Raw genomic sequence first — 22,819 nt, 5'->3', positions numbered from 1 at the left:
ATAGAGGCAGCATGGGAAGCAAAACAGGGAAGAGAAATACAGAACATTCAATTAAATGCCCAGGAGATAGATAAGAGCAGAACAAAAAGGGAAAAATGAAATTCAAAGCCTCCCCATAAAAGTGTTTGAAGGTCCCACCAGTCATTTATGCTTATTATTGTGTGTCTTTACTTTCAAAGTACAGGGTGGATCCTTTGACGATCCCTCTCTTGTATTTCAGCAGACAGAGATATTTGAGAAGTCTTTTCCCACATAGCTGGCACAAGCTTGTGCTTTTCCTTGCTGGCAGTGTGGAAATGACAGCTTGGTCCTTGGAAGAAAAATCAAGCAAAATTAGCAGAGGATGGTTTCGATCCATCGACCTCTGGGTTATGGGCCCAGCACGCTTCCGCTGCGCCACTCTGCTCTGTTGTGAAAGTGTTCTTTTTATGCAGATGGGGAGCATTAAGCAGAGTATCATGGGATTGGTCCGGCTCTCACCTCATTTGCCTAAGTATATTGCAAGGCATGCTGGGTGCAGAAAAACTTCATCTTCCCCTCTCACAATCAGTCATAACTGAAAGTCAGACACTAGCGGTTTCAGACCTTTATCAAGACAGCAGGTCTTGAACCCTCTCTCTCTCTCTCTCTCTCTCTCTCTCTCTCTCTCTCTCTCTCTCTCTCTCTCTCTCTCTCTCTCTCTCTCTCTCTCTCTCTCTCTCTCTCTCTGTGATCCTAGCACTAACATGCTCAGGATTTGGCTTTACCTGGGAGCCAGAGATCTACCCGGTGACGGCTTAACCGGTGTGAGGCTTTTGAGCGTTTGGGAGCGTTCGGGACGTGAGTGGATGTTGGACAGGAAACTCTGCGAATTTGAAGCATCCAACATTCCTGCTGCAGTGAGCAGCTCTTTCCATGGACATCTGCCTTTGGAATTCCTCTCAACTTGCCTTCTGATAAAACATTTTGTGAGCAGCAATTACCACAGCTACAAGGTGGCGCTACATTCTGGTAAGTGCACAAGTATGCACAAAATGTCAGGGACTTTTGCCAGATTTATCCGTGGATCTTGCATATTTTTTTCAGAGGCTAGATATTGCCTAGAAATGCTTTTTAACATAGAGATGTTGGAGTTATAATGTCTGGTCGGGCCTCAGCCCTTCCATTGTTTGCCCACTGTAACATATTTATTACCAGCACATGTGAGTTGTGACTCTGCTTTATAAAACTCATCATATATGAGGACAATGAATGTATCAGAAGGTGCGATTGAGATGTTTGCCTATGTATTTGTTTATTTTTTTATATATGGCTGATGAATCTGCTCATGAAATTTCCATTTTTTGATATTTTGCATTAAACTATATCCTGCTTGCAGAATATATAAGCATTTTCACTGCATTGGCCGGGAAGCAAAACAGGGTCAACTGCTTGGGAAGCAGCTATGCTCACCACTATACCACCAACGCCCTCTGATGTGTGTGCTCTCGGTTCTAAATATTACGTTCCCAAAATCAATGACTATCTTGCAACTTCTTCATTGGTGCATTTGGTTTAGATACCAACATGAGAAGTAGTAGAAATTTTTTTGCAGAGCGTAAGGAACTGGGGATTGAAACCAAGGACAAAGTTGTGCAGAAGAGAAGAAATGAAAAGCAACACGACAAAAAGTAGAAATCAGCATATATAGGCAGAATGGGAAGAAAAGCAGGGAAGAGAAAGAGAGAACATTCCATGAAATGCCCAGGAGATAGATAAGAGCAGAAAAAAAGGGAAGAATGAAATTCAAAGCATGCCCAGAAAGTTGTGTGAAGCTCCCACCAGTCATTTATGGTTATAGTTGTGTGTCTTTACTTTCAAAGTACAGGGTTGATCCTTTCACGAACACTCTTGTATTACACAGACATAGATAGTTGAGAAGTCTTTTTTCACATAGCTGGCACAATCTTGCGCATTTCCTTTCTGGCAGTGTGGAAATGACAGCTTGGTCTTTGGAAGGAAAATCAAGCAAAACTAGCAGAGGGTGGTTTCGATCCATCGACCTCTGGGTTATGGGCCCAGCACGCTTCCGCTGCGCCACTATGCTCGTTTGTGAAAGTGTTCTCTTTATGCAGATGAGGAGGCATTCAGCGGAGTGAAGTGGGATTGGTCGGGCTCTCACCTCATTTGCCTAATTATATCGCAAGGCATGCTGGGTGCAGAAAATCTTCATCTTCCCCTCTCACAATCAGTCATAACTGAAAGTCCAGACCCTCCTAGGCACTAGCCGTTTCAGGCCTTTATCAAGACAGCAGCTCTCCGACGCTCTCTGTCTCTCTCTCTGTGATCCTAGTGCTAGCATGCTCAGGATTTCGCTTTACCTGGGAGCCAGAGATCTACCCGGTGAGGGCTTGCCCGGTGTAAGGCTTTTGAGCGTTTGGGAGCGTTCGGTACCTGAGAGGACGTTGGACTGGAAACTATGCAAATTTGAAGCATCCAACCTTCCTGCTGCAGTCGGAGGCTCTTTCCATGGACATCTGCCTTTTGGATTCCTCTAAACTTGCCCTCTGATGAAACATTTTTTGAGCTGCAGTTACCTCCGACGTGTACAAGGTGGCGCTACATTCAGGTGAGGGCACAAGTATGCACAAAATGTTGGCGACTTTCGCCAGATTTATCGATGGATCTTGCATATTGTTTTCAGAGGCTAGATATTGCCCAGGAAATGCTTTTTAACATAGAGATGCTGGAGTTATAATGTGTGGTCGGGCCTCAGCCCTTTCATTGTCTGCCCACTGTAAATATTTTTTACCAGCACATGTGAGTGGTGACTCTGCTTTATGAAACTTATCATATATTAGGACAATGAATATAGCAGAAGGGGCGATTGAGATGCTTGCCTACATATTTGTTTATTTTTTATATAACAGCTGATTAATCTGTTCATTATATTTCCATTTTGTGACATGTTGCATTAAAATATATCCTGCTTGCAGAATATATAAGTATTTGTACTGCGTTGGCCGGGAATCGAACCAGGGTCAACTGCTTGGAAGGCAGCTATGCTCACCACTATACCACCAACGCCCTCTGATCTGTGTGCTCTCGGATCTAAACATTAGGAACCTGAGTTCAATGACTATCTTGCACCAGTTTCAATGGTGAATTTGGTTTAGATACCAACATGAAAAGCAATAGAAAGTTTTTTGCAGAGGGTAAGGAACTGGGATTGAAACCAAGGACAAAGCTGTGCAGAAGAGAAGAATGGAAAGCTGCATTACAAATAATAGATAAGAATATATAGAGGCAGCATGGGAAGCAAAACAGGGAAGAGAAATACAGAACATTCAATTAAATGCCCAGGAGATAGATAAGAGCAGAACAAAAAGGGAAGAATGAAATTCAAAGCCTCCCCATAAAAGTGTTTGAAGGTCCCACCAGTCATTTATGCTTATTATTGTGTGTCTTTACTTTCAAAGTACAGGGTGGATCCTTTGACGATCCCTCTCTTGTATTTCAGCAGACAGAGATATTTGAGAAGTCTTTTCCCACATAGCTGGCACAAGCTTGTGCTTTTCCTTGCTGGCAGTGTGGAAATGACAGCTTGGTCCTTGGAAGGAAAATCAAGCAAAATTAGCAGAGGATGGTTTCGATCCATCAACCTCTGGGTTATGGGCCCAGCACGGTTCCGCTGCACCACTCTTCTCTGTTTTGAAAGTGTTCTTTTTATGCAGATGGGGAGCAGTAAGCAGAGTAACGTGGGATTGGTCCGGCTCTCACCTCATTTGCCTAAGTATATTGCAAGGCATGCTGGGTGCAGAAAAACGTCATCTTCTCCTCTCACAATCAGTCATAACTGAAAGTCCAGACCCTCTTAGGCACTAGCCGTTTCAGGCCTTTATCAAGACAGCAGCTCTCTGACGCTCTCTGTCTCTCTCTCTCTCTCTCTGTGATCCTAGTGCTAGCATGATCAGGATTTGGCTTTACCTGGGAGCCAGAGATCTACCCGGTGAGGGCTTGCCCGGTGTAAGGCTTTTGAGCGTTTGGGAGCGTTCGGTACATGAGAGGACGTTTGTGAGAAGTTGGCCTGGTATATAATGCTCACTAATTCTTAGTGATCACTTTGTACCATGCCAAGCAACCCTTATGATGATGGTTGTAATTCAACCTTGTAGACCAGTTATCCTAGTGGTAACGTGGACAAAGCAGTCTTAGGCTAAACTCTGAAAGGCATGTGAAGCCAGCTGTTATACCATACACAACCCCCTTGAATACCAAATGAAAGGGACACCACACAGATATATATTGAAAATATATATTGATTTATTAACTATAAAACCCCCTGGACTCTTTATGAGCACAGAAGCACAAGCGTTAAATCACAAGACAGTTTAAAATACACAAAAGTTGCACAATATGGATGAGCCCTAGGGGCCACCTAAACCATATACTAAGAAAGTGGTATAAGAGATACCAATAGGAAAGTGAAGAGGCCTAGGGCCTGGGGAATCGCTGGAGCTATTCGAGACTAGCAGTGACTAAGTCGGGAGAGGCCCACGGGACTCGGGTGCAGTGTTCAAAGTGCACGCACTTTCCAATGAAAAGTCTATGGTGCGTAAAAAGTACAAAGTTAGAAAGTTAGGAACCTTCCGAGTGACCTACGGAGTTAAAACTTAAGACACAGGCCCTTGAGATGTGTACCAACGCGGGAGCACTGGCGGAGCTGAGTTACCTCACCCACAGGAAGCGGGTGCACAGGGTCGAATTAGTGTCGGGTTTCGTCACGCCGGTCGATGGTGCTTGGAGCTGGAGATGCTGCAGGCGGCTCGATGTGAAGAGTTTCGGTGGATCCAAGGGTGGATCTGAAGATGTGAAGACCTGAAAGCAGAGGGGACAGTGTTCAAAGTCACTAGCCAGTGACTACCGTGGAACCAGATCGGAACCAGGCGATGTCGGGTGCAAACAGGCATTGTCGGGTAGCTTCTTTCTGCAGCCACGTGGATACCCGGGGTCGAGGACGTCCAGGAGTCGGTCACGAGCTGTCCCACGTAGGCTTCTCGCTGTTGGCGGTGTCGGCGACCTGATCGGAGCAAACAGGCCTTGGCAAATGCAAGCCACGCAGAAGTGGAAAGATGCTTAACACTCGGACCAGCAAGGTCAGAGCGGGTGCTCCTTTTTACAGGAGCTTGGGTAGGTCTGGAGCAACCAGACCTGCTGTGTAAATCGTCGGTTTCGTCGCCAAGATGGCCGCTGACCACGTGGCTAGTGGCCGGGATGGCGCGTCGAGTGGCACAATGCAAAAGGGCCCCACGCAGATCATGGAGATGCTGGAAGGCTGCTCTTCGGTGCAAGGGCTGCTCGGTGGAGGGGGTTCTCAGTCCCCAAAGCACAACGTCGAGGATGCCTCAGAAGCTGCACAATCAGCTTTTCGAGTGTCTTCCAAGAGGTCCGGTCCCAAGTCACTCGGTGCCTCCACGGGTCCCTTCTTTGCAGGGACTGTGGATCAGGCTCTGAGAGGTCTGGGAGTCTGGTTCTTGTCGGGCTCTGGGCTCGGGCTCCGGCGGGAGGCGTCGGCAAAGCAGACGTCGAGTTGCTGGTTGGTACCTGTGTTCACAGGGTGGCCACTCCTTGGCCACAAGGGAGATTCTCTTCAGTCTTCTGTGCAGCAGAATGTCGAAGTCCAGTCTTCTTCTTCGTGTGAAGTTGATTCAGGATGATCTGCTGTGCAATGGCACTTCTCCCACTCTTATTCCCATTCTGAGGGGTGGATCACCTACTAGGTCCCTCCTCTGGGAGGAACCAGGAAGGGGGGCGGTTACACCCCCTTTCCTTTGTCCAGTTCCGCGCCAAGCCTGGGTCTGGAAAGTCCCAGGACCGGTTTGGACTGGCCTATGCACGGGGACACCTTGTGTGCCCCGGGCATGTCTGATTCTATTCAGCCCTGTCCTACCCAATACACAAAACCCTGTCTGGGGTGGTGCTCGCACCTCCCAAGGCAGGAAACCCTTTGTCCAGGCCACCATCTGCCGAGTTTCGGTCAGCAGCAGGAGGCCAGACTCGTGTCTGTGGTGGCAGCATCCATTTTGTGATGCTGAGGCTCTGTTTAACTTTAACCGGGGTTAAGGCTACACACATGTCGTGTCCCTCTAGAAGGGTGGAATGCTATCCCCGTCGCCAGAATTGGCGAGGGGATAGTATTCCAATTCGTATGACACCTTACTCGACATGTTTTGATAAAGCCAAACCAAAGATAGCAAATAACCGCGAGGATTATAATGCACTTAAGAGTATATGGTATGGCAATATCCCGGAACAGCGTAGGGAGTGGTTTCCGACAGCTGCAGACAGGCTCAGCTCATGCTAGAGCACCATCTCACATATTTCCAAGCACTCTGCCTCCAGGATTGATGAGGCCTTCCATAGGAGTGGCTGATAGGAATATATGTGTCCAGTTTAGGGTTAGGCACAGACATACTGTACCTAAGTAAGAGGTGGTTACACCGACTTACCCCAGCTGAGTGATCAGCCAGTTGTGTCAAATATGGAGGCCAGGCCAGGGGTGGCATAATACATGCTCCAGCCCCTGGTAGGCCTTGGATACACCTATGCCCTGGGCACCTAGGGTGCACTAATACAGGGGCTCATAAGGTGAACCAGTTCCAATTCGTAATGCACCTAGAGTGCATTGGCAGTAATTTAGAGAGAGAACAGCAGGCTGTGGGTCTGATTAGCAGGCCCACAGCCACATTAAGTCAGAAACCAGTGAGCAAAAAGCAAAAATTTGGGGTGACCATAGGATAGCAGACCCTACTCTCCTAAATAACCCCCCCCCCCCCCAAACGCAGGGACATTAGACTAACCTTGACCAGTTGTGTCTTCATGTTCTAAGTGGAAGTACCTGGAGAGACCATCTGCGTTGCCATGGTCAGTCCCTGGGCGGTGCTCCACTGTAAAGTCCATCCCCTGTAGGGAAATGGACCACCTGAGTAGTTTGGGGTTTTCACCCTTCATCTGATTAAGCCATAAGAGGGGCTTATGGTCGGTCTGAATCTTGAAGTGAGTACCAAACAAGTATGGCCTCAACTTCTTCAGGGCCCACACCACAGCAAAGGCCTCCCTCTCTATAGCTGACCAACGTTTCCCTCTGGGGGTCAGCCTTCTGCTAATGAAAGCAATGGGCTGGTCCTGGCCATCTACATTAAGCTGTGAAAGCACTGCTCCCACTCCCAACTCAGAAGCATCTGTTTGGACAATGAACTCTCTTGAGTAGTCAGGACTCTTCAGGATAGGTGCAGAGCACATGGCCTTCTTCAGGTCATCAAATGCCTTTTGACAGATTTCTGTCCACTGAACCTTTTTGGACATCTTCTTAGATGTCAGGTCATTAAGAGGGGTCACAATGGACCCATAGTTCTTAACAAACTTCCTGTAGTACCCAGTCAGGCCCAAGAAAGCTCTGACCTGAGTCTGGGTGGTTGGAGGAGACCAGTCCTTGATGGTCTGGATCTTACTCTCCAGTGGTTGAACTTGGCCTCCACCTACAAGGTGGCCCAGGTATACAACCTTACTCTGCCCTATCTGGCACTTTGTTGCCTTGATAGTGAGGCCTGCCTTCTGCAGAGCCTCAAGCACTTCCTTCAGGTGGACCAGGTGATCCTCCCAGGTGGAGCTAAAGACAGCAATATCATCCAGATAAGCTGCACAAAAGTCATCCAACCCAGTAAGGACTTGATTCACCAACCTTTGGAAGGTGGCAGGTGCATTCTTCAAACCAAAGGGCATCACCACAAACTGATAATGCCCACTGGGGGTAGAAAATGCTGTTTTGGCTTTAGACTCCTCAGCTAACCTGATTTGCCAGTAGCCAGCTGTCAAGTCAAATGTGCTCAAATATTTGGCAGAAGCCAACTTGTCAATGAGCTCATCTGCCCTTGGAATAGGGTGTGCATCTGTCCTGGTGACAGCATTGAGTCCTCTGTAATCCACACAGAACCTCATCTCTCTCTTGCCATCTTTGGTGTGAGGTTTGGGGACCAGAACCACTGGGCTAGCCCAGGGGCTCTCTGAAGGCTCAATGACACCTAATTTCAGCATCTTTTGCACCTCAGTCTTTATACAGTCCCTGACGTGGTCAGGTTGCCTGTAAATCTTGCTCTTTACAGGAAGACTGTCACCAGTGTCCACCACATGGGTACACCAGTTAGTCTGACTGGGTGTCAACGAGAACATATGCCTGTATGCCTGTAGAACTTGTCTGCAGTCATGTTGCTGATGTTCAGTGAGGCTGCCACCTAAGGCCACACCATCAACTGAGCCATCCTCAGGGTTCTGAGTGAGCAGGTCTGGGAGAGGGTCACTCTCTTCCTCCTGTCCCTCATCTGTAGCCATGAGCAAGCCCATGTCTGCCCTGCTGACATATGCCTTCAATCTGTTCACATGGAGCACCCTGTGGGGGCTCCTGGGAGTTCCTAGGTCCACCAAGTAGGTAACCTCTCCCTTCTTCTCCAGAATTGTATGGGGTCCAGACCATTTGTCTTGGAGTGCTGCTGGGGCCACTGGCTCCAACACCCATACCTTCTGTCCAGGCTGAAATTCAACAAGGACAGCCTTTTGGTCATGCCAAGCTTTTTGTAATTCTTGGCTAGCCTCAAGGTTTTTGGATGCCTTTTCCATGTACTCTGCCATCCTGGAGCGGAGACCAAGTACATAGTCCACTATGTCTTGTTTAGGCTTTTTGAGAGGTAACTCCCATCCTTCCTTCACTAGACACAGGGGTCCTCTTACAGGGTGCCCAAACAACAATTCAAAGGGGCTGAAGCCAACCCCCTTTTGAGGGACCTCTCTGTAAGCGAACAAAAGGCAGGGCAGTAGGATGTCCCATCTTCGCCTGAGCTTTTCAGGTAATCCTTTAATCATGCCCTTTAGGGTCTTGTTAAATCTCTCAACACGCCCATTGCATTGTGGGTGATAAGGAGTGGTGAACTTGTAGTTGACACCACATTCCTTCCACATAGCTGTCAAATATCCTGACATGAAGCTGGCACCTCTATCAGATATTACCTCCTTAGGAAACCCCACTCTGGAGAAAACTCCAAGTAAGGCCCTGGCCACAACAGGAGCTGTTGTGGTCCTAAGTGGAATTGCCTCTGGGTACCTGGTGGCATGATCCACTACCACCAGTATGAATCTGTGCCCAGATGCTATAGGGGGATCCATTGGACCAACAATACCAATCCCCACTCTTTCAAAGGGAACCTCCACCACAGGTAGTGGTATCAGGGGGGCCTTTGTTGTTCCACCTGCTTTACCACTGGCTTGGCAGGTTTCACAGGAGCGACAAAACTCCTTGGTGTCTTCAGACATGTGAGGCCAGTGAAAGTGAGGGACAAGCCTGTCCCAGGTCTTATTCTGGCCTAGGTGTCCTGCTAAAGGAATATCATGGGCCAAGGTGAGTAGGAAGCCCCTAAATTGCAGAGGTATAACCAACCTCCTGGTAGCACCAGGCTTGGGGTCTCTAGCCTCTGAATAAAGGAGTCCATCGTCCCAATATACTTTATGGGCACCTTAAGCATTCCCAGCAGCCTCAGCAGCAGCCTGCTGTCTGAGGGGTTCAAGAGAAGGACAGGTTAACTGAGCCTGCCCCAAGTCTGCCCTAGAAGGTCCCCCTGTCCCCAGAAACTCAACCTGATCAGGTTCAAGTTCTTCAGAGACAGTTCCTTCAGGGGTCTCAAGATCAGTTTCCTGTGAAGCCTGATCCTCACTGGCAGGCAGTTGGGAAGGTGCAGCCTTAACCCTCTTGTTCTTCCTCTTGGAAGGTACTTGGTCCATTGTTCCAGGATCCAAGACCTGAGGTTCAGAGAGGCACTTTTTGGCCTGTGACCTGGTCACAGCAAGGACATGTGATGATATCCCTAACATCTCTGCATGAGTCCTGTACTCAACTTCTTTTAAGTTCAAGTAGAATTTTATTAGGAGAAACAAAGTTAATATTACAAAGAGCAAGAATGAAGACAACATCATCAAAACGGATATTAAACTAGGTTACCACAATAAATATCACAGCAAGGACATGTGATGATATCCCTAACATCTCTGCATGAGTCCTGTACTCAACTTCTGACCATAGAGAGTTCTCCAGGTCATTGCCCAACAAACATTCTACTGGGAGATCAGCACTAACCAAAACTTTCTTTAGGCCAGTTACACCTCCCCAGGAAAAGTTAACAAGTGCCACACTATGTGTAGTAGTGACATTGCTGGCATTGGTCACCAGGTAATCATCGCCTGGCATGTACTGTCCAGGGTCCACAAAGTTAGGTGTCACCATAGTGACACTGGCACATGTGTTCCTGTAAGCTTGAGCCACTTTATTGTTGATCAAAGGTGTCTGTCTGTATTTGCCCAGGTTACTGGGACTTATGTCAGGGGTCAAATCTATGTCCCCTTCACAAACCAGAACAGCCTGTGTAAGGGTTCTGACTAGGTCAGAATCTCCTTCATTTCCCAAAGTGATACCCACTAATCCCTTGGCTTGAGGACCAGCACTGCTAACTGTACTAGTGGGTGCAGGTGCCTTAGGGGCTGCAGTGCTGGGGGCTCCACCCTTTTTACACTCACTTGTCCAGTGAGAGGTGTTCTTACAAGTTTTACACCAGGGTTTCTTCTGACCTTCTTTCTTCTTCTTCTTGGAAGTTTGGGACCCACCCTCTGTCTCAGTTTGGGGCCCTGTTGAAGACTTCTGGTCTTTAGCTTTCTGCTTCCCCACCCTTCTGGTCTGTTTTCTTCTGGTCACCACCCTGGTTCTGGTTCTGGTTCTTTTGCTTAACTCTGGTTCTTACCCATTTATCTGCCCTCTTTCCCAATTCTTGGGGAGAGGTCAAATCTGAGTCAACCAAATGTTGATGCAACTGCTGGTTCTGACAATTATTTAAAATTTGTTCTCTCATCAGTAAATTATACAAGCCTTCATAGTCTGTAACCTTGCTTCCCAGCAACCATCCCTCCAGAGCCTTAGTGGCACACTCAACAAATTCAGACCAGTCCTGAGTCTGTGTCTTCTGGGTATCTCTGAACATTAACCTGTACTGTTCAGTGGTTAAGCCTAACCCATCAATCAGAGCACTCTTCAGGACCAGGTAGTTTCTAGAATCCCCATCACTAACTGTGAGGAGTCTGTCTCGGCCTCTACCTTCAAAGGAGAGCCACAAGATTGCTGCCCACTGCTCCTGAGGGATCTGCTGTACTCTGCAGGCTCTCTCCATTGCAGTAATCCATTTATGGATATCATCCCCAGCTTTGTAGGGGGGAACAATCTTACTCAGGTTTCTGTTATCAAAAGACCTGTCTTTATCCTTGTGGATATTGCTGCCATCAGTGGGTTCTATTACCCCACTCTCTCTAGGCTGTCTTGCTCTAGCAAGTTTCTCTTTGGCCAGGGCAACCTCTAACTCTTGCCTCTGGATCCTAAGCTCAACCTCTCTCATCTTGGCCTCATGTTCCCTTCTCTGAGGGCTAGTCATCTCCTTCCTGGAGTGACCATGAGAACCTCTAGAAGCATGGGAGTTGTCAGAGTCACCTGAGTGAGTCCTTCTCCTCCTAGGCTTCTGGTTAAGTCCACCTGGGGGTCTGAATGGGTTGTTACCTGATTCATTCCCAAGTAAGCTTAAGTTAGCCTGGTTCAGTCTACTGACCAGCACCTGACTATTTCTGTCATCATCTGACTCACTGCTTTCCACCTCCTCCTCTTCCTCTTCCTCTTCCTCTTCATCTACCTGAGGAGCTCCAGTGGTGGAGGCTTCCTCATCTACCAGGATGATAGGGGCAGGGGTGTCTACAGTGTCATCCTCTGAAGGATGGCCTCCTTCAGCATCCCCTGTGGGGTTTGCTTTAGAGGGCTTTAGAGTCTCAGACTGGTCTAAGAGCTCTCTTAGGTGGTCTGTAGTAGGGGAAGGCCCTGTCTTCAGACCCCTTAAGACACAAAGCTGTCTTAATTCCTTAAAGGAAGAAATAGCAAATTTGGATGGTGCCCTTGGAGGGTCACTCTCAACAGGAGTAAGTCCACTGGACCCCTCTGCTCCAGACATTGCTCTAGTGTGGGTGGATGTGTTGCAATATACCTACACTGGTGTTTACCTACTAAACCTATCTAGTAGTTGTAGCTAGGGTGTGCTACTCCCTTTGCTCTACAACAACTAAGTTCAGTAGAACTTAAGTATACTAGTCTTGTTTTATATGTACCTAGCAGGTAACTGTATGATCTTTCAAATGATAATCTCAAAGATTGTAATGATAAAACAACAGCAAGCTCAGATCCCAATCCGCTGCTCACCAATGTGAGAAGTTGGCCTGGTATATAATGCTCACTAATTCTTAGTGATCACTTTGTACCATGCCAAGCAACCCTTATGATGATGGTTGTAATTCAACCTTGTAGACCAGTTATCCTAGTGGTAACGTGGACAAAGCAGTCTTAGGCTAAACTCTGAAAGGCATGTGAAGCCAGCTGTTATACCATACACAACCCCCTTGAATACCAAATGAAAGGGACACCACACAGATATATATTGAAAATATATATTGATTTATTAACTATAAAACCCCCTGGACTCTTTATGAGCACAGAAGCACAAGCGTTAAATCACAAGACAGTTTAAAATACACAAAAGTTGCACAATATGGATGAGCCCTTGGGGCCACCTAAACCATATACTAAGAAAGTGGTATAAGAGATACCAATAGGAAAGTGAAGAGGCCTAGGGCCTGGGGAATCGCTGGAGCTATTCGAGACTAGCAGTGACTAAGTCGGGAGAGGCCCACGGGACTCGGGTGCAGTGTTCAAAGTGCACGCACTTTCCAATGCAAAGTCTATGGTGCGTAAAAAGTACAAAGTTAGAAAGTTAGGAACCTTCCGAGTGACCTACGGAGTTAAAACTTAAGACACAGGCCCTTGAGATGCGTACCAACGCAGGAGCACTGGCGGAGCTGAGTTACCTCACCCACAGGAAGCGGGTGCACAGGGTCGAAGTAGTGTCGGGTTTCGTCACGCCGGTCGATGGTGCTTGGAGCTGGAGATGCTGCAGGCGGCTCGATGTGAAGAGTTCCGGTGGATCCAAGGGTGGATCTGAAGATGTGAAGACCTGAAAGCAGAGGGGACAGTGTTCAAAGTCACTAGCCAGTGACTACCGTGGAACCAGATCGGAACCAGGCGATGTTGGGTGCAAACAGGCGTTGTCGGGTAGCTTCTTTCTGCAGCCACGTGGATACCCGGGGTCGAGGACGTCCAGGAGTCAGTCACGAGATGTCCCACGTAGGCTTCTCGCTGTTGGCGGTGTCGGCGACCTGATTGGAGCAAACAGGCCTTGGCAAATGCAAGCCAAGCAGAAGTGGAAAGATGCTTAACACTCGGACCAGCAAGGTCAGAGCGGGTGCTCCTTTTTACAGGAGCTTGGGTAGGACTGGAGCAATCAGACCTGCTGTGTAAATCGTCGGTTTCGTCGCCAAGATGGCCGCTGACCACGTGGCTAGTGGCCGGGATGGCGCGTCGAGTGGCACAATGCAAAAGGGCCCCACGCAGATCGTGGAGATGCTGGAGGGCTGCTCTTCAGTGCAAGGGTTGCTCGGTGGTGGGGGTTCTTAGTCCCCAAAGCACAACATCGAGGATGCCTCAGAAGCGGCGCAGTCAGCTTTGTGAGTGTCTTCCAAGAGGTCCGGTCCCACGTCACACGGTGCCTCCACGGGTCCCTTCTTTGCAGGGACTGTGGATCGGGCTCTGAGAGGTCTGGGAGTCTGGTTCTTATTGGGCTCTGGGCTCGGGCTCCGGCGGGAGGCGGCGGCAAAGCAGGCGTCGAGTTGCTGAATGGTACCTGTGTTCACAGGGTGGCCACTCCTAGGCCACAAGGGAGATTCTCTTCAGTCTTCTGTGCAGCAGAATGTCGAAGTCCAGTCTTCTTCTTCGTGTAAAGTTGATTCAGGATGATCTGCAGTGCAATGGCACTGCTCCCACTCTTATTCCCAATCTGAGGGGTGGATCACCTACTAGGTCCCTCCTCTGGGAGGAACCAGGAAGGGGGGCGGTTACACCCCCTTTCCTTTGTCCAGTTCCGCGCCAAGCCTGGGTCTGGAAAGTCCCAGGACCGGTTTGGACTGGCCTATGCACGGGGACACCTTGTGTGCCCCGGGCATGTCTGATTCTATTCAGCCCTGTCCTACCCAATACACAAAACCCTGTCTGGGGTGGTGCTCGCACCTCCCAAGGCAGGAAACCCTTTGTCCAGGCCACCATCTGCCGAGTTTCGGTCAGCAGCAGGAGGCCAGACTCGTGTCTGTGGTGGCAGCATCCATTTTGTGATGCTGAGGCTCTGTTTAACTTTAACCGGGGTTAAGGCTACACACATGTCGTGTCCCTCTAGAAGGGTGGAATGCTATCCCCGTCGCCAGAATTGGCGAGGGGATAGTATTCCAATTCGTATGACACCTTACTCGACATGTTTTGATAAAGCCAAACCAAAGATAGCAAATAACCGCGAGGATTATAATGCATTTAAGAGTATATGGTATGGCAATATCCCGGAACAGCTTAGGGAGTGGTTCCCGACAGCTGCAGACAGGCTCAGCTCATGCTAGAGCACCATCTCACATATTTCCAAGCACTCTGCCTCCAGGATTGATGAGGCCTTCCATAGGAGTGGCTGATAGGAATATATGTGTCCAGTTTAGGGTTAGGCACAGACATACTGTACCTAAGTAAGAGGTGGTTACACCGACTTACCCCAGCTGAGTGATCAGCCAGTTGTGTCAAATATGGAGGCCAGGCCAGGGGTGGCATAATACATGCTGCAGCCCCTGGTAGGCCTTGGATACACCTATGCCCTGGGCACCTAGGGTGCACAAATACAGGGGCTCATAAGGTGAACCAGTTCCAATTCGTAATGCACCTAGAGTGCATTGGCAGTAATTTAGAGAGAGAACAGCAGGCTGTGGGTCTGATTAGCAGGCCCACAGCCACATTAAGTCGGAAACCAGTGAGCAAAAAGCAAAAATTTGGAGTGACCATAGGATAGCAGACCCTACTCTCCTACAACGTTGGACTGGAAACTATGCAAATTTGAAGCATCCAACCTTCCTGCTGCAGTCGGAGGCTCTTTCCATGGACATCTGCCTTTTGGATTCCTCTAAACTTGCCCTCTGATGAAACATTTTTTGAGCTGCAGTTACCTCCGACGTGTACAAGGTGGCGCTACATTCAGGTGAGGGCACAAGTATGCACAAAATGTTGGCGACTTTTGCCAGATTTATCGGTGGATCTTGCATATTTTTTTCAGAGGCTAGATATTGCCTAGAAATGCTTTTTAACATAGAGATGTTGGAGTTATAATGTCTGGTGGGGCCTCACCCCTTCCATTGTTTGCCCACTGTAACATATTTATTACCAGCACATGTGAGTTGTGACTCTGCTTTATAAAACTTATCATATATTAGGACAATGAATGTATCAGAAGGTGCGATTGAGATGTTTGCCTATGTATTTGTTTATTTTTTTATATATGGCTGATTAATCTGTACATGAAATTTCCATTTTGTGACATGTTGCATTAAAATATATCCTGCTTGCAGAATATATAAGCATTTTCACTGCGTTGGCCGGGAATCGAACCCGGGTCAACTGCTTGGGAAGCAGCTATGCTCACCACTATACCACCAACGCCCTCTGATGTGTGTGCTCTCGGTTCTAAATATTACGTTGCCGAAATCAATGACTATCTTGCAACAGCTTCAATGGTGCATTTGGTTTAGATACCAACATGAGAAGTAGTAGAACGTTTTTTGCAGAGGGTAAGGAACTGGGGATTGAAACCAAGGACAAAGTTGTGCAGAAGAGAAGAAATGAAAAGCAACAGTACAAATAGTAGAAATCAGCATATATAGGCAGCATGGGAAGCAAAGCAGGGAAGAGAAAGAGAGAACATTCCATGAAATGCCCAGGAGATAGATAAGAGCAGAAAAAAAGGGAAGAATGAAATTCAAAGCATGCCCAGAAAGTTGTGTGAAGCTCCCACCAGTCATTTATGGTTATAGTTGTGTGTCTTTGCTTTCAAAGTACAGGGTTGATCCTTTCACGAACACTCTTGTATTACACAGACATAGATAGTTGAGAAGTCTTTTTTCACATAGCTGGCACAAGCTTGCGCTTTTCCTTTCTGGCAGTGTGGAAATGACAGCTTGGTCCTTGGAAGGAAAATCAAGCAAAATTAGCAGAGAATGGTTTCGATCCATCGACCTCTGGGTTATGGGCCCAGCACGCTTCCGCTGCGCCACTCTGCTCGTTTGTGAAAGTGTTCTCTTTATGCAGATGAGGAGGCATTCATAGGAGTGAAGTGGGATTGGTCGGGCTCTCACCTCATTTGCCTAATTATATCGCAAGGCATGCTGGGTGCAGAAAATCTTCATCTTCCCCTCTCACAATCAGTCATAACTGAAAGTCCAGACCCTCTTAGGCACTAGTCGTTTCAGGCCTTTATCAAGACAGCAGCTCTCCGACGCTCTCTGTCTCTCTCTCTGTGATCCTAGTGCTAGCATGCTCAGGATTTGGCTTTACCTGGGAGCCAGAGATCTACCCGGTGAGGGCTTGCCCGGTGTAAGGCTTTTGAGCGTTTGGGAGCGTTCGGTACATGAGAGGACGTTGGACTGGAAACTGTGTAAATTTGAAGCATCCAACCTTCCTGCTGCAGTCGGAGGATCTTTCCATGGACATCTGCCTTTTGGATTCCTCTAAACTTGCCCTCTGATGAAACATTTTTTGAGCTGCAGTTACCTCCGACGTCTACAAGGTGGCGCTACATTCAGGTGAGGGCACAAGTATGCACAAAATGTTGGCGACTTTTGCCAGATTTATCGATGGATCTTGCATATTGTTTTCAGAGGCTAGATATTGCCTAGGAAATGCTTTTTAACATAGAGATGCTGGAGTTATAATGTGTGGTCGGGCCTCAGCCCTTTCATTGTCTGCCCACTGTAAATATTTTTTATCAGCACATGTGAGTGGTGACTCTGCTTTATGAAACTTATCATATATTAGGACAATGAATATAGCAGAAGGGGTGATTGAGATGCTTGCCTACATATTTGTTTATTTTTTATATAACGGCTGATTAATCTGTTCATTATATTTCCATTTTGTGACATGTTGCATTAAAATATATCCTGCTTGCAGAATATATTAGTATTTGTACTGCGGTGGCCAGGAATCGAACCCGGGTCAACTGCTTGGAAGGCAGCTATGCTCACCACTATACCACCAACGCCCTCTGATCTGTGTGCTCTCGGTTCTAAACATTAGGACCCTGAGTTCAATGACTATCTTGCACCAGCTTGAATGGTGCATTTGGTTTAGATACCAACATGAAAAGCAATAGAAAGTTTTTTGCAGAGGGTAAGGAACTGGGATTGAAACCAAGGACAAAGCTGTGCAGAAGAGAAGAATGGAAAGCTGCATTACAAATAATAGATAATAATATATAGAGGCAGCATGGGAAGCAAAACAGGGAAGAGAAATACAGAACATTCAATTAATTGCCCAGGAGATAGATAAGAGCAGAACAAAAAGGGAAGAATGAAATTCAAAGCCTGCCCATAAAAGTGTTTGAAGGTCCCACCAGTCATTTATGCTTATTATTGTGTGTCTTTACTTTCAAAGTACAGGGTGGATCCTTTGATGATCCCTCTCTTGTATTTCAGCAGACACAGATATTTGAGAAGTCTTTTCTCACATAGCTGGCACAAGCTTGTGCTTTTCCTTGCTGTCAGCGTGGAAAAGACAGCTTGGTCCTTGGAAGGAAAATCAAGCAAAATTAGCAGAGGATGGTTTCGATCCATCGACCTCTGGGTTATGGGCCCAGCACGCTTCCGCTGCGCCACTCTGCTCTGTTGTGAAAGTGTTCTTTTTATGCAGATAGGGAGCATTAAGCAGAGTAGCGTGGGATTGGTCCGGCTCTCACCTCATTTGCATAAGTATATTGCAAGGCATGCTGGGTGTAGAAAAACTTCATCTTCCCCTCTCACAATCAGTCATAACTGAAAGTCAGACACTCTTAGGCACTAGCCGTTTCAGACCTTTATCAAGACAGCAGGTCTTGAACCCTCTCTCTCTCTCTCTCTCTCTCTGTGATCCTAGCACTAGCATGCTCAGGATTTGGCTTTACCTGGGAGCCAGAGATCTACCCTGTGAGGGCTTGCCCGGTGTGAGGCTTTTGAGCGTTTGGGAGCGTTCGGGACGTGAGTGGACGTTGGACAGGAAACTCTGCGAATTTGAAGCATCCAACATTCCTGCTGCAGTGAGCGGCTCTTTCCATGGACATCTGCCTCTAGGATTCCTCTCAACTTGCCTTCTGATAAAACATTTTGGGAGCAGCAATTACCTTCGACAGCTACAAGGTGGCTCTACATTCTGGTAAGTGCACAAGTATGCACAAAATGTTAGGGACTTTTGCCAGATTTATCGGTGGATCTTGCATATTTTTTTCAGAGGCTAGATATTGCCTAGAAATGCTTTTTAACATAGAGATGTTGGAGTTATAATGTCTGGTGGGGCCTCACCCCTTCCATTGTTTGCCCACTGTAACATATTTATTACCAGCACATGTGAGTTGTGACTCTGCTTTATAAAACTTATCATATATTAGGACAATGAATGTATCAGAAGGTGCGATTGAGATGTTTGCCTATGTATTTGTTTATTTTTTTATATATGGCTGATTAATCTGTACATGAAATTTCCATTTTGTGACATGTTGCATTAAAATATATCCTGCTTGCAGAATATATAAGCATTTTCACTGCGTTGGCCGGGAATCGAACCCGGGTCAACTGCTTGGGAAGCAGCTATGCTCACCACTATACCACCAACGCCCTCTGATGTGTGTGCTCTCGGTTCTAAATATTACGTTGCCGAAATCAATGACTATCTTGCAACAGCTTCAATGGTGCATTTGGTTTAGATACCAACATGAGAAGTAGTAGAACGTTTTTTGCAGAGGGTAAGGAACTGGGGATTGAAACCAAGGACAAAGTTGTGCAGAAGAGAAGAAATGAAAAGCAACAGTACAAATAGTAGAAATCAGCATATATAGGCAGCATGGGAAGCAAAGCAGGGAAGAGAAAGAGAGAACATTCCATGAAATGCCCAGGAGATATATAAGAGCAGAAAAAAAGGGAAGAATGAAATTCAAAGCATGCCCAGAAAGTTGTGTGAAGCTCCCACCAGTCATTTATGGTTATAGTTGTGTGTCTTTGCTTTCAAAGTACAGGGTTGATCCTTTCACGAACACTCTTGTATTACACAGACATAGATAGTTGAGAAGTCTTTTTTCACATAGCTGGCACAAGCTTGCGCTTTTCCTTTCTGGCAGTGTGGAAATGACAGCTTGGTCCTTGGAAGGAAAATCAAGCAAAATTAGCAGAGAATGGTTTCGATCCATCGACCTCTGGGTTATGGGCCCAGCACGCTTCCGCTGCGCCACTCTGCTCGTTTGTGAAAGTGTTCTCTTTATGCAGATGAGGAGGCATTCATAGGAGTGAAGTGGGATTGGTCGGGCTCTCACCTCATTTGCCTAATTATATCGCAAGGCATGCTGGGTGCAGAAAATCTTCATCTTCCCCTCTCACAATCAGTCATAACTGAAAGTCCAGACCCTCTTAGGCACTAGCCGTTTCAGGCCTTTATCAAGACAGCAGCTCTCCGACGCTCTCTGTCTCTCTCTCTGTGATCCTAGTGCTAGCATGCTCAGGATTTGGCTTTACCTGGGAGCCAGAGATCTACCCGGTGAGGGCTTGCCCGGTGTAAGGCTTTTGAGCGTTTGGGAGCGTTCGGTACATGAGAGGACGTTGGACTGGAAACTGTGTAAATTTGAAGCATCCAACCTTCCTGCTGCAGTCGGAGGATCTTTCCATGGACATCTGCCTTTTGGATTCCTCTAAACTTGCCCTCTGATGAAACATTTTTTGAGCTGCAGTTACCTCCGACGTCTACAAGGTGGCGCTACATTCAGGTGAGGGCACAAGTATGCACAAAATGTTGGCGACTTTTGCCAGATTTATCGATGGATCTTGCATATTGTTTTCAGAGGCTAGATATTGCCTAGGAAATGCTTTTTAACATAGAGATGCTGGAGTTATAATGTGTGGTCGGGCCTCAGCCCTTTCATTGTCTGCCCACTGTAAATATTTTTTATCAGCACATGTGAGTGGTGACTCTGCTTTATGAAACTTATCATATTTTAGGACAATGAATATAGCAGAAGGGGCGATTGAGATGCTTGCCTACATATTTGTTTATTTTTTATATAACGGCTGATTAATCTGTTCATTATATTTCCATTTTGTGACATGTTGCATTAAAATATATCCTGCTTGCAGAATATATTAGTATTTGTACTGCGTTGGCCGGGAATCGAACCCGGGTCAACTGCTTGGAAGGCAGCTATGCTCACCACTATACCACCAACGCCCTCTGATCTGTGTGCTCTCGGTTCTAAACATTAGGACCCTGAGTTCAATGACTATCTTGCACCAGCTTGAATGGTGCATTTGGTTTAGATACCAACATGAAAAGCAATAGAAAGTTTTTTGCAGAGGGTAAGGAACTGGGATTGAAACCAAGGACAAAGCTGTGCAGAAGAGAAGAATGGAAAGCTGCATTACAAATAATAGATAATAATATATAGAGGCAGCATGGGAAGCAAAACAGGGAAGAGAAATACAGAACATTCAATTAATTGCCCAGGAGATAGATAAGAGCAGAACAAAAAGGGAAGAATGAAATTCAAAGCCTGCCCATAAAAGTGTTTGAAGGTCCCACCAGTCATTTATGCTTATTATTGTGTGTCTTTACTTTCAAAGTACAGGGTGGATCCTTTGATGATCCCTCTCTTGTATTTCAGCAGACACAGATATTTGAGAAGTCTTTTCTCACATAGCTGGCACAAGCTTGTGCTTTTCCTTGCTGTCAGCGTGGAAAAGACAGCTTGGTCCTTGGAAGGAAAATCAAGCAAAATTAGCAGAGGATGGTTTCGATCCATCGACCTCTGGGTTATGGGCCCAGCACGCTTCCGCTGCGCCACTCTGCTCTGTTGTGAAAGTGTTCTTTTTATGCAGATAGGGAGCATTAAGCAGAGTAGCGTGGGATTGGTCCAGCTCTCACCTCATTTGCATAAGTATATTGCAAGGCATGCTGGGTGCAGAAAAACTTCATCTTCCCCTCTCACAATCAGTCATAACTGAAAGTCAGACACTCTTAGGCACTAGCCGTTTCAGACCTTTATCAAGACAGCAGGTCTTGAACCCTCTCTCTCTCTCTCTCTCTCTCTGTGATCCTAGCACTAGCATGCTCAGGATTTGGCTTTACCTGGGAGCCAGAGATCTACCCGGTGAGGGCTTGCCCGGTGTGAGGCTTTTGAGCGTTTGGGAGCGTTGTGGACGTTGGACAGGAAATTCTGCGAATTTGAAGCATCCAAAATTCCTGCTGCAGTGAGCGGCTCTTTCCATGGACATCTGCCTTTAGGATTCCTCTCAACTTGCCTTCTGATAAAACATTTTGGGAGCAGCAATTACCTTCGACAGCTACAAGGTGGCTCTACATTCTGGTAAGTGCACAAGTATGCACAAAATGTTAGGGACTTTTGCCAGATTTATCGGTGGATCTTGCATATTTTTTTCAGAGGCTAGATATTGCCTAGAAATGCTTTTTAACATAGAGATGTTGGAGTTATAATGTCTGGTGGGGCCTCACCCCTTCCATTGTTTGCCCACTGTAACATATTTATTACCAGCACATGTGAGTTGTGACTCTGCTTTATAAAACTTATCATATATTAGGACAATGAATGTATCAGAAGGTGCGATTGAGATGTTTGCCTATGTATTTGTTTATTTTTTTATATATGGCTGATTAATCTGTACATGAAATTTCCATTTTGTGACATGTTGCATTAAAATATATCCTGCTTGCAGAATATATAAGCATTTTCACTGCGTTGGCCGGGAATCGAACCCGGGTCAACTGCTTGGGAAGCAGCTATGCTCACCACTATACCACCAACGCCCTCTGATGTGTGTGCTCTCGGTTCTAAAATTACGTTGCCGAAATCAATGACTATCTTGCAACAGCTTCAATGGTGCATTTGGTTTAGATACCAACATGAGAAGTAGTAGAACGTTTTTTGCAGAGGGTAAGGAACTGGGGATTGAAACCAAGGACAAAGTTGTGCAGAAGAGAAGAAATGAAAAGCAACAGTACAAATAGTAGAAATCAGCATATATAGGCAGCATGGGAAGCAAAGCAGGGAAGAGAAAGAGAGAACATTCCATGAAATGCCCAGGAGATAGATAAGAGCAGAAAAAAAGGGAAGAATGAAATTCAAAGCATGCCCAGAAAGTTGTGTGAAGCTCCCACCAGTCATTTATGGTTATAGTTGTGTGTCTTTGCTTTCAAAGTACAGGGTTGATCCTTTCACGAACACTCTTGTATTACACAGACATAGATAGTTGAGAAGTCTTTTTTCACATAGCTGGCACAAGCTTGCGCTTTTCCTTTCTGGCAGTGTGGAAATGACAGCTTGGTCCTTGGAAGGAAAATCAAGCAAAATTAGCAGAGAATGGTTTCGATCCATCAACCTCTGGGTTATGGGCCCAGCTTGCTTCCGCTGCGCCACTCTGCTCGTTTGTGAAAGTGTTCTCTTTATGCAGATGAGGAGGCATTCATAGGAGTGAAGTGGGATTGGTCGGGCTCTCACCTCATTTGCCTAATTATATCGCAAGGCATGCTGGGTGCAGAAAATCTTCATCTTCCCCTCTCACAATCAGTCATAAC

The 22,819-nt window shown here is 46.7% G+C and overlaps 7 non-coding genes across 7 annotated transcripts; all 7 read right to left on the bottom strand.

Moving 5' to 3' along the window:
• Positions 1-334: 334 nt before the first annotated feature.
• TRNAM-CAU (transfer RNA methionine (anticodon CAU)) lies at positions 335-406 on the bottom strand. The gene has a single exon. It is a non-coding gene; the product is annotated as a tRNA-Met (tRNA).
• A 15,183-nt stretch (positions 407-15,589) lies between these two features.
• On the bottom strand, positions 15,590-15,661 carry TRNAG-CCC (transfer RNA glycine (anticodon CCC)). The gene has a single exon. It is a non-coding gene; the product is annotated as a tRNA-Gly (tRNA).
• A 2,144-nt stretch (positions 15,662-17,805) lies between these two features.
• On the bottom strand, positions 17,806-17,877 carry TRNAM-CAU (transfer RNA methionine (anticodon CAU)). Its single transcript has one exon. It is a non-coding gene; the product is annotated as a tRNA-Met (tRNA).
• A 912-nt stretch (positions 17,878-18,789) lies between these two features.
• TRNAG-CCC (transfer RNA glycine (anticodon CCC)) lies at positions 18,790-18,861 on the bottom strand. Its single transcript has one exon. It is a non-coding gene; the product is annotated as a tRNA-Gly (tRNA).
• Positions 18,862-20,386: 1,525 nt separating this feature from the next.
• On the bottom strand, positions 20,387-20,458 carry TRNAG-UCC (transfer RNA glycine (anticodon UCC)). Its single transcript has one exon. It is a non-coding gene; the product is annotated as a tRNA-Gly (tRNA).
• A 547-nt stretch (positions 20,459-21,005) lies between these two features.
• Positions 21,006-21,077, bottom strand: TRNAM-CAU (transfer RNA methionine (anticodon CAU)). The gene has a single exon. It is a non-coding gene; the product is annotated as a tRNA-Met (tRNA).
• A 902-nt stretch (positions 21,078-21,979) lies between these two features.
• On the bottom strand, positions 21,980-22,051 carry TRNAG-CCC (transfer RNA glycine (anticodon CCC)). The gene has a single exon. It is a non-coding gene; the product is annotated as a tRNA-Gly (tRNA).
• Between the last annotated feature and the right edge of the window lie 768 nt (positions 22,052-22,819).

The sequence above is a fragment of the Lissotriton vulgaris genome, chromosome 2_1, assembly GCF_964263255.1.
Source record: "Lissotriton vulgaris chromosome 2_1, aLisVul1.2, whole genome shotgun sequence".
Lineage (NCBI taxonomy): Eukaryota > Metazoa > Chordata > Amphibia > Caudata > Salamandridae > Lissotriton > Lissotriton vulgaris.
The sequence above is the reverse complement of the archived record's forward strand: the minus strand, read 5'-3'. Positions and strand labels throughout refer to the sequence as shown.